The sequence below is a fragment of the Hibiscus syriacus genome, unplaced genomic scaffold (assembly GCF_006381635.1).
Source record: "Hibiscus syriacus cultivar Baekdansim isolate YM2019G1 unplaced genomic scaffold, ASM638163v2 tig00111769_pilon, whole genome shotgun sequence".
NCBI classification, from domain to species: Eukaryota; Viridiplantae; Streptophyta; class Magnoliopsida; order Malvales; family Malvaceae; genus Hibiscus; species Hibiscus syriacus.
This window is the reverse complement of record NW_024063172.1, coordinates 1,657,304-1,669,125: the sequence shown is the minus strand read 5'-3', so window position 1 is coordinate 1,669,125 and position 11,822 is coordinate 1,657,304. Positions and strand designations below refer to the sequence as shown.

Genomic DNA, 11,822 nt, shown 5'->3' with positions numbered 1-11,822 from the left:
TAGTTAAATAATATAATAACAAACTATGATAGACCATTTTGCATATAATAATATTAAATTTTAAAATAATATACTAATTATTATAATAATCATAGATTTATACATAGAAAATGGTAGAATCGTAATTAAACCAAAACTCTTGGCCCATCCCATTGACGAAAGCTGAATTTGCTTATTTAAGCAGAGCAAAGGGAATGAGATAACAAAAACAGAGAGAAGCATTTTTTGCATGGCGAATTTATAGTATTATTTTATACATTTGAATTCGGTTCACAGTCTCCTTTGAAGAACGAAATTAAAATGGCAGCAGAGGAAGGCCAAGTGACCGCTTGCCACAGTCTTCAGGCTTGGAACGAGCAGCTTCAAGAATGCAACGAATCCAAAAAAACTGGTATTTTGTTTTGTTTCCTTCGTTTTCTCTAATATATTTTATTCGATTTTTCTTTTAGCTTTCATTTATGATTATTTTGTTTTTTCCAGATCTGACCTGCTTTCATTTGTTTCTGGATTTGGAATTTTAATCTGAATAATTTACCGTTTGTAACGTTTAAGGCTTTAAGCTTACAGGAAATGAAAAGAAAAAAGATTTCTGTCGTCGGTGAAGGGACCTTTTTCTTTTATTTTTTTTAACTATAACAATTATTCAAGATTAGGCTCATGAATGACGGATTCCAAGTTTAACAATAGAAAATGTTTGGTTGAATCTTTCTCTGTTAAGAAGAGTAGAGGCAAAATCTAATTCAATAGAAAAGGGAGAATAAAATCTAAATAAATAAATATATCTATACATTTTTTAATACAAAAAAGGAATTAGGGAGCAATTTTTCTAGAGTGATAACATAGCTCCCTCACTGCTGTTAAGGTTTGTAACTTATAATTGTTAAACAAAAACGTCCTGATAAAAGGGAAAGGTGCTTAAGAATGACAATAGTAACGTACACTATGGAAATAAATGTTATATTATGGTGGCAAATTCCGTTACTTGATATATACCCTCAAAAATATGTTTAAATCCATCACTGAGTATGAGATTTTCATATCCGATGCTCACCTCTGAAATCGGAAGTTTTAGCTTGTTCTCTGTAGCCATGTGCTCTGAGAACTTTTTCAGCTTTTATTTTTGCACCTTCTTAATTGGGAAAGGTATATGTTTATGATAATGTGATAAATGAGGTGGTGGTTGGTTTGATTCACTGCATCTGGTGTGGACCCTGCCGCTTTATCTCACCATTCCTGGCGGAACTAGCCAAGAAATCCCTTCTGTCACCTTTCTTAAGGTGGATGTTGATGAGTTGAAGGTAAAAATCCAGAATTAAAGTCACCAATATTCTATCAAGGTGTTGGATATGTACAAGTCGATCAAATTCGAGTTTTTTGTTTCTTTTCTCAGGATGTTGCTGCCGATTGGGCTGTCGAGGCAATGCCGACTTTCATGTTCTCAGGAGGGTAAGATTCTGGGACAAGTTGTAGGAGCACAGAAAGATGAGTTCAACAGACTGTGTTAAAGCATATGACTGCCTCTAGTACTTCTGCTTGATTATTATTTCTATTTTCTCATCTTTCATGTCTGGAGGACTTATGACTCATTCTGTCCTCTTACCATTGGTGTAAGTGACTCGGGCTTAAACAAATATTAACAAATAAGATTATTTTTGTTATTTATTTGTTAATGTATTATATTAATTCATTTGTTCATTTTCTAAGATGTTTGTGTTCACTTCATTAACGTTCATGAACATGTTCATTTCGTTTAGGTTCATAAACATGTTCATTTAAGGTTTACAAACATGTTGGACATTCAACATTCTTTATTCAATATTTGAACTTCAAAGTTAACTATAGATTCAATCTAATCCATACATTCACCAATATTTAAAATGTAAAAGAAAAAAGAAAACATGATAAACAAATTTATAAACAAGTCAATAAATGATTTGTTCGTAAAAATAAATGAATCGAATACACCCTATTTGAGTTCGTTTGTTTAAAAAACATAAAATTTTGTTCATACTTTTTATTTAACTTAATAAACTAACATAAATGAACGTTATTGTGAATAAATCATCGAATACTCTATTTATACCCTACTACCTACTACATTTCTTAAGACTATTTTTTTATCTAAAGTATGCGTATGTATACCGAATTTTCATTTTTAAACAGCAGACATTTTTAGCATTTATATCTTCTAATGATATTTCTAACTGTATCTTAAATATTGTCTAATTAAAAAAATGTCATTAAAATATCAATATATGGCATTTTTTATTCAATAATCTTCCACCAAATTCTCTTTCAAGGACCTAAATTCAGCACAGCATTCACATTAAATTCAATACCTTGCAAATAACCATAATAGCCTAGCATTAATAGCATAAGTTATTTTAGTATTATGAAACAAGACGAGAATGCCTGTAATTCATGCAAAATAGATGAAACTATTTAGAAGACAACCTGGTGCACAGCGGTAAAATGCGGCCAGTTTTCTACTTCAGATACCACAGGCAACTGCATCATTCTCCACATGTTGTAAAAAGTGGTTAATTTGGTTATAGCTAGTGCCTCTCCATGAAGTGATGTTCTTGTGGACTTTGTTATATGAACTTCTACATAATCGCCAACAGCGGGATTCCTTTTGCCATCCATCAGATTATCTCGATCCAGCAGAGGAAGATTAGCAAATAAAACTCTATGGCCTCTATCGCTTTTGCCCACGAGCTCTGTTTCTGGAGTTTTCTTGTTCGGTCCTTCAACCAAAACAAGTTGGATGGTTCCTACCTGGGAGTCATAACGCTGACAAGTACTCTCATGGAAAGCCTTTATAAGTTCGGTGAGCCTTCTTTGTTCACTTCTTCAGGAACATCATCGGTGTAGTTTCTATGCGCGTGAGTTTTCTCTCTCATGTATGCAAACATGAATGCCATATCATAACCAACAGCCTTTATTAGGCTTACCGTGTCTTTGTGTTCCTCTTCTATTTCACCACAGAAACCTGCCCACAAAAATCCAGATAATAAGAGTGCAACCCAGGAAATTGCAGGTCAAAATGTACAAGGTGAAGATGTTTTACAGGTGGACTCACTATGCATAATTTTTTATCGTGAATGTTCATTACCTAGGATTCATCAATGATATGCCCAAAATGTTCTCTACCAACCCTAGAATCCGAGGCTCTTAATTACACGATTAAACTGATGTATGCTTTAACTCCTATTTTAGCAAAGCATGATAGTATAAACTTGGCTCACACTGCCTATGTTTCACATGCAAGTCTGCTCGAAACAATGGCTAAAAAGGCCAACTACATATGTTTCATGTGCAAGTATATTAACAGAAATAGTAAGCCACACTAACATAATAAAACCTTACCACAAATAAAATCACTACTTATTCCGACATCTGGAATGATTGTGCGTATCTTTTGAACGAGCTCTAAATATGCCTCTCTACTATACCCGCGACGCATTCTTTCAAGCAATGTGCTACTCCCTGTTTGTGCAGGCAAATGAATACACTTGCAGATATTATGACGGTCTCGCATCACATACAGTAATTCATCCGGAAAATCTTTAGGGTGTGGGGATGTATATCTGAACCGCATCTCTGGAAACTCAGTCGAAATTCGATCTAGGAGATCAGCAAACCGCAAGCCTGTATTTTTCACCTTGCACATGCTTTTGAACCCTTCGCTCAACTCCCAACTATTTCCCGGTTCAACTTCTTTTTCACTTCCAGATGTATCATTATAACTATTAACATTCTGCCCTAGAAGTGTTACCTCCTTCACACCATTTTCCCAAAGCTCCCCCACCTCCTTCACTATAGACTCCACGGGACGAGACCTTTCTCTACCTCTAGTAAATGGGACAATACAAAATGAGCACATATTGTTACACCCTCTCATCACCGAGACGAAAGCCATAACTGCGTTTTTTGATATCCTAACAGGACTAATATCCGCATACGTCTCCTCGAGCGAAAGAAGTGTGTTGATCCCTTTCCGACAGTAATCAACCTCTTCCAACAACCTCGGCAAATCTCTATAAGCATCCGGTCCGCATACCACATCAACCATCTTATCAGCATCCAGAATCTTATCCTTTAACCTTTCAGCCATACATCCTAACACCACCACTTTCGGCGGACGCAATGACTGCGACCTTCCCATCTACATTACTCTCCAACACCTCTTTAAAAACCAAAAATAGTTAAGCCTTTGCCACACTTTTTGCTCAGCATTGTCCCTTATGGCGCAAGTATTGATAAATATAATCTCAGCACTCTCGGGAACTTCCACTGTTTCATTATATCCGGCATTCTTCATTATCGAAAGCACAATTTCCATATCATTTATATTCATTTGACATCCATACGTCTCGTGATAAATTCTACCTCTTGAAGCAACTTCCGCAACCGATTCATCACCAGTCAAAATACTAAAAAAAGTATAGCGAATTAAACATACAATTTTCATGCATAAAACAAAAAATACGCAAAAATTTGGGGGGAATAAAATAAAATAATTTGACTTACTCGAGCGGCGGTTGAGAGGCGGTGACGGAAGATTGAGCGGTGAAGTGATGGAGGGAGGGTACGTCGGCCTTGAGAAGGTGGTGAGATTGAGAGAAGCTTCTGGAAACATCGAGAGCGAAGGATTTTTTGATTGGACTGTGAGAGAAATGGCGATGAGAATGGGGATTGGAAGCGAAAGGCGTTGAAGAGAAGAATCTAAGAGAGCTGAAACGGCATCGTCGATGGATTCTGAAGCAGCAGCCAGGCTGGCTGAAGACGGAGGCCATTGGAACCACTTCTTTTGTGTGACTGCTCTGTGTTTGCTCCTCCCAACTCAATTGGATATGACGGTAGGGGAAACGGAAGGGTTCAAAACGCAGCGTTTCAGCTGCAACGGCTTTAGAACACGTATTATATAATTATATATATTTTAAAATAAAACGAAAAGCTTCATAACAAGCAATCAGAGTGGCGCAGCGGAAGCGTGGTGGGCCCATAACCCACAGGTCCCAGGATCGAAACCTGGCTCTGATATGCTTCTTTTAATAATGAATCCTCTAGCTTCAAAACAGTTCCATTTTCTTTTTTTCTCTCCTACAGTAATATTCGAAATCTGTAGGTCTTCTATCGAAAATTAATACATGGAAATGATCATTCATGTCGAAAATCCAGAAAAGGCCCAAGTTCAAGTGAGTAATGCTCTGCAAATTTTGTCAACCCTTCAGCAACCACACCCATTCATCACTCTTTGTAAGCTTCACCTGCCATATTGCACCACTTGGGACCTCAAGCTTAACAGGACGTGACAGTTGGTTTCCGTTCCGCGGTGGATGTCTCGATAGTGTTCTTAGAGTTCAAACAATAATTTTGGTTCGCAAAGTACATTACAACATGGCAGCGAAAAATGAGGATAGCTAAAACAATGTTCACCTAGGCATATTGAAAGATGCAACCTCTAAGTAGCAGTGAAGCATTTCAGTCCACATCATCTCCCTAACCATCGGTTCTCTCATGTTCTCATCTGTCTCGAGATCAATGGGAACTTGAGCAGGTTGATTGCTCCTCGGATCGTATAGCCCTGATAGGTAAGGATGTAGGAGCGCTTCTCTGGCTGTAATTCTCTTTGGCATATTGAAAGATGCAACCTCTAAGTAGCAGTGAAGCATTTCAGTCCACATCATCTCCCTAACCATCGGTTCTCTCATGTTCTCATCTGTCTCGAGATCAATGGGAACTTGAGCAGGTTGATTGCTCCTCGGATCGTATAGCCCTGATAGGTAAGGATGTAGGAGCGCTTCTCTGGCTGTAATTCTCTTTGATGGGTCGAAAACAAGCCATCCTTTGCAACAAATATATGGCTAACGGAGCGGCTTGTGGGTATAAATGGGAAAAGTGGACTCCCCTAGAGTACTGAAGTGACTTGATCGAGCTTTGGGATTATCAATAAACTGAAGATTCTTTGTTGGCATCCAAGAACATTGATAATCAGCTTAAGCCTGGTTGCGGCATTCTGTTCCAGGAAAGATTCGTTTTGACCAAGAATCTTTGCGAAGATGCATCCTACTGACCAAACATCGATAGAGGTCCCGTAATTGTCACGGCAGAGTAGGAGCACAGACGCACGGTACCAGCGGATGACAGCATACTCAGTCATTGATTGTTCGTTGCCTCGGCTGGTTCAGGGTCAGTCCAAGATCACGTATCTTTAAGTCACAGTTAGCATTGACAAGGAGGTTTCCGGGTTTCAAATCTCAGTGAAGGGTGTTTGCCGAGATTACCGATAAGCAGGATAAACCAAATAGATTGAGGGAAGTGAAAAGAAATGACCTTTATCTTCATGGTTAGATAGTTTGGTAACTTTTTCAAAGAATGGTTGGGTATGGACCAATTAATTATTGTCAACATGGTAACTTTGATGGAACACAATGACAGCAAATCAAAACAAGAGACTATGAATTAAATATGCATATTAACTTCAATGAAAGAATAGTATTTAGATTAACACTGACAATAATTAAATTCCCCAGCATGTTTCTAGGGAAGTTTCATTTCCTTGCCTTCTAAGCCCTGGTTTCTAAACCAGGCAGATAAAAAAAGAAAAGATAAAAGAAAGAACAATAGAAGAAGGTCGGACTCATGCATGGCGAGAGGTATAATATATATGTACATTGGTCCTTGCTGGCCAATTTAATGATAAAATCCAAACTTTAGATTGGCATCTTATGAGAGCATTGATAGACGACCAGAGTGCATTTGAAGGGTGTGGGGTGGCTTGCCCTTGTTAAGAAACAAATCATTCCACCGCCTATTTCCTCGGCATCTGTCAGCTTTCAGCATCTCATCCTTCACCAAAACTGGGAACATGAGCAAATCGAGGTTTCGAAATGAAGCAGGTTCATAAGCAAACGATAAGGAAAAAAGGGGAAATATTATGATCTTATTAGATTACCAATAAAATCCTCTTTTCTTCTTCCTTTTTTCAATATATTCCGCGAGCTCCTGCTGCTGAGCAACTGATCCTCTAGAGACTGAAAATGCAAGGCAATGGCAACGACAATCACATTTAAGTCCGTACAACACTGAAACACTAAAGATTAAGCTTTGCAGTTCTTTTTTTCTTCTTTTTATATCTCACACTCGGTTACGAGTGTTGATATGAGTTTGTTAAAAATTTCAAGATTTCCATGTATTTTAATGGTACTTGAAGGATTAAACACCTAGATATGAGTCTAATTTTAATAATTCAAGAAAAATGAAGAGTAGATGCAATATAGATAGGTGATAGGTGCAGTTATAGCTTGTGCTAATCTGGTAGTCAATTATATCACGCACATGATTCCATAAAAAATAGCACAATTTACCTTCTTGGTTGCCATAAGCTCTTGTTCCAAGGCATCAGCCCGGCTTAGAGCAGAATTCAACATTTCTTCCTTCTCAGGGGGCATTGTTGTAGATTGCATGTTGATAGCAGCTAGTCTTGTTTCCAACTCAGCCCATACGTTTCATGACCGACTCCAATTCATTAGGAGTGATGCTTGGTTGGGTGGAATTTCCTCGATCTTAACCGTTGAGGGAGCGGAAGTGCATGCCTGACATCACTGGCCTTTATCGGCATGTTGCGTGCCACTTTCACATGGTGGCAACTCCCATAACAAAGGTCACACACATTGAAAAGAGGAGAGCTAATCACATCAGGGGTCTTGCGACTTTCTGATTGGTAAAAGAATCTGCAATTCCACAATAAACTTTACCACCTGCTATAATTTAGATCCTAATATAGTACCTTAGAGGCTTAGACACCGTTATAACACAAAGAAAATGAGAAATGTGCGATTGACGCGTGATCAAGAACATGCAGAGCAAATCACATTTTGAGTAAGCCATGTACCTTTTGGTAGAGGAGCAAATTATCATTTGCTCTCTTTTCTGCAAAGCCAAATCCTTGGGTTCTTTAACCACTGGAACAATTTCCATTGAGGCCTTTGGGACCTGGGAATTTCAGAAGAAATGGAGGGGTTAAGGGAAAGCATGTAAATTCAATCAGGTCAAGATATCTGGGAGCTCTGCTCAAGTACTATGTTGATAGGCCTTGCATTGCGTCCTCTAAGGCTGCGACATTTTTCACCGCTTGTTTCACATTTTAGGTCCTGAAATCTCCCAATAGTTGACAATATTCAGAGAGAAGGCAGCTAAACTTACAATATCCAGGACAGGGGCGGGTTCCGAATGCTCAATTTGATTATTTGATGGTTTATCTGCTGCATCTGGAACTGGCTCAGCACCCAAGGAATCACTAGCCGGCGTAGTCTGTAAAACAAACTACTGGTCAATCTATGATAAATAAGAGTCGGAGTAACATAGGTCATCAATATAGGAGAAGTGCATATTGATAGAGAAAGTAGAACCTCCGTGGGCACAGTTTTGTCCTCTGAAGCCGTTTTCTCTTCAGTGCTTTCAGCCTGAGATTGCTTTGAGCTTTTATGTGCACCACTTTGAACCATCTGCAAGTCAAAAAGAATTGTTTAGGACTTTGGAGTGCCTTGAATCCGGATTACAACTATATTAGATAGTCAATATAACTGCAACTGATAAAACAGAAGAAAAACAAACGACTGGATTACCTTTATGATCTCTGGGTCCTTCCATGGACCCTTGTCGGAAACCATGCAACCACCATGTTCAGCACAAGTGCAAGTGCCTCCCAAAAAATCAGGTAATTCACTGATATAAAGCCCGAACATCAGAAAAAGGTAGTTATATACGAAAAGAAAGGAAGCAACACCAGTAATTTGTTGCAACAAGAAAATAAACAAAATTCAGATAATCTGATGAGAATATACCTTTCATCAATTTTCAAGTAAATTTTTCTGAAATTTGTTACCAAGAACCTGGGATTAATCGGTTTCACCAATTAGTTTCTTATTGGTTAAAAATTGCAAATTCAGGTGTGAGGAAGAGAATGTAATATGTATTCTTACATTGATCTTGGCTGTGGTCTTAGGATCAAGGAAAGACTTGACAGAGTTCCACAACATTCTAAAACCAGAACCGGCATTGATGAACATGATTTAAAGTCTGCAGAAAAGGCAACAGCATTGCACATCACCATTCCGTCATTTAAAGTTTGAAACATCATACTAATAAAAAAAAAAACTTGGCTATTATGCATGAATAATGTTAAGGAAATCAGTACCTCAGGATAATTATCACCGTCAATCTTCTGAAGACTACCTACAAGGTCCCTTGCAGCTTTAGTGAAGCTCTTAAGACCCTGTGTCATTAACTCGAAATTAAGACAGAAGACATTCTTATACATGATTAAAGTTTCCTTTTTTTCTTTATTTGTAAAAATAACTGAGTTGGTCGGTTAGAGTTTGAAATGAGCATTTCCTTTTTGTACAAAGAAGGTTGAAGAGGACAGCTAGAAGAACCAGCATTAAGTCCGGATTTGTTAAAATGAGTATTGAATTGTTGTATCATAGATATAGTCATTATTGAATCTCACTTACCACTCCATTCACATCCAAGAGGGTTGTGCTTTGATCAATATGCTTCTTGGCTGCAATTGAGCACGCTGGAAACTTCATTTGGAAGGTCTTCTCAAACTCCCTTACATGGTATTTGAGATAGCGGTCCATTGTAGTGACTTGCATGAGCTTGCCAGCATCTACCATACCTAGTCTTTCTATATAAACTGGCCGTCCATCCTTATCTACCCCATGGTACCCTTGGGGATAATATTTCAATACTTCTGAATGCTCCTTGAAGTCAAAGTCCTAAAGGGAAGAAAATGAGTCATCTTCTAGAGAATTTTTAAAAAAAGGCAATGTTCGACAGGAACCTTAAACAAATAGAATTATAAGCTTTGTAAGAAGAATACCTCAAAGATTGTGTCTGTACCAAATTCCTGCCTCCATTGGAGCATATTAGTCCACATTTCCTTCGTTTTCTCCATGTCAAATCTTCTGGCCTTCAAGAACCTGCATTATAGAGAGGTCGTGATGTTGAAACTTAAACATAATAGAGTTGAACATTCTCTTATTAACTGAAATCTTGGGGGATAAATGACCACTTAAATCAGACTGTGCTTGCAGCTCAAATCTTTCTTGAACTTGCATTCTACAATTGGGTTCACATGTGAACCCATTAATCATCCTGCTTAGACCCGAATACAGGTCAGAACTTAAAGTCTTAGCATAACAGAGTTTTTCTCTACAATAAAAATAAATGAACCTATGCTATACTAACTTGGTCCGAAATAGATATGCTTCAACTTTTAAGAAAAAATTCATATATTTAGAAGATTTTACTTCCGTACTCCTATCCAATATGTCAGACGAGTACTTCTAAGGGAAATGAATTCGGAAAGATAGAAACCTGAGCAATGTATGATAATCATCATGTCTTGAAGGTAGCTTGTCCTCCGATATAAGTGTCTGACGCAAGGAATCAACCGACTGCGACTCCTCCGGATTCGCTCATCATCAATTTCAATAGACATTACTTTACTGCTCCTCCTACCTCTCTTTGACATTGAACTCCGGAGTTTATTGGATGCACTCCTTGTCGTCGTCTTAGTGGACCCATCCATATCTGATACAGTGAACAAATTAACATTGAAATGCATCTATACCAAAAACCCGAAACCAGTCCAAGCATTCTCATCTACTAACATTAAGTTTGTTTCTGATTGGCCATCAATAACAGAAAAAGAAACAACTAAATATATATCACCGGAATACAGTTTGCCATAAAAAATGATCATGCAAATCAAATTCAACAGTAGAATCAACAAAAGCATTCTCCACCAACGACAATCTATTCAAAGGGTTATGACCCGGTTCCAGTATGTTTTACCGCATGCTTTCATTTAAGATATCTTCCTTTTTGAGCATCACTGATTCCTTAAGGATCTGTCATTCCAAAATGCACCTCCCTTTATTCAAACTAAGAACTTCTCCGGACCTATTCGCAACACAAGTAGCTCAATCGGTACTTGCCTTGAGAAAAGATCTCTCTTAAATGAGAAGCTCTTCACATAGGCACACTTTCGAGTGACAAATCCTTAGATGTAAGCATACGTGGGAGAGACGTCCCAACCCCATAGGACAACACAGAAACGTCCTAAAAACATACATTACAAGGAACAAGAAAATGTACAATGAGATTAACCAGCAAAAAAAAAAGTTCTAATTCATGTCCTATTCCCATACCTATAAACACGTGAATAGAAATATAACCATGCATGAATATCTAACCAAAAAAACGTAAAAAAGAAAAAAAAAAGGTTTAGAATAAGAAAACCTTGGGTCTCAGCCATTATTTGAATCTATTAAGGAATTTTTGCAGACAGAGAAACAGTAAAGGGCAGAAGATTCAAGCAGTCGTCTTATAGTATATCAATCGACCCCTTGGACCCAAATCTCTGCAAATACGACGAAACTAAATATTACTAACAAACTTTAAGCAAAATAAAACCCAGAGAAGAAAACAAAACTAGGCTGTACCTCTGCGACGTGGGGAAGGAGAACAGTTGGTATATTAATAACAGAAAGCACAGTAACTCATTTTCCATGGGATTTTCAGCTTTCGCGCTCGAAAATGGCGGAGAGACAAAGAGGCAGAAAACGACATTCCGATAATTAAAGAAGAAAAATTGGTCTGTTTTCTCTTCTTTATTTGGCAATTAGCCTTGATGAGCTTTGACTAATCTTCAACACTCGTCTTGACGACAGGTTTGGCCGTTTGTTTTCACTTTTGAAACATTATGAATAACAATCGCCCTTTTTTTCCGTTGCAGATTAGAATTT

The 11,822-nt window shown here is 37.8% G+C and overlaps 1 non-coding gene and 4 pseudogenes across 1 annotated transcript; 2 read left to right on the top strand and 3 right to left on the bottom strand.

Annotated features, from left to right (window-relative positions):
- The first annotated feature begins 228 nt into the window (after window positions 1-228).
- Window positions 229-1,537, top strand: LOC120169826 (annotated as a pseudogene).
- Window positions 1,538-2,347: 810 nt separating this feature from the next.
- On the bottom strand, window positions 2,348-4,845 carry LOC120169946 (annotated as a pseudogene).
- Window positions 4,846-4,974: 129 nt separating this feature from the next.
- Window positions 4,975-5,046, top strand: TRNAM-CAU. Its single transcript has one exon. It is a non-coding gene; the product is annotated as a tRNA-Met (tRNA).
- Window positions 5,047-5,438: 392 nt separating this feature from the next.
- Window positions 5,439-6,417, bottom strand: LOC120169825 (annotated as a pseudogene).
- Window positions 6,418-7,534: 1,117 nt separating this feature from the next.
- On the bottom strand, window positions 7,535-11,540 carry LOC120169824 (annotated as a pseudogene).
- Window positions 11,541-11,822: the final 282 nt, after the last annotated feature.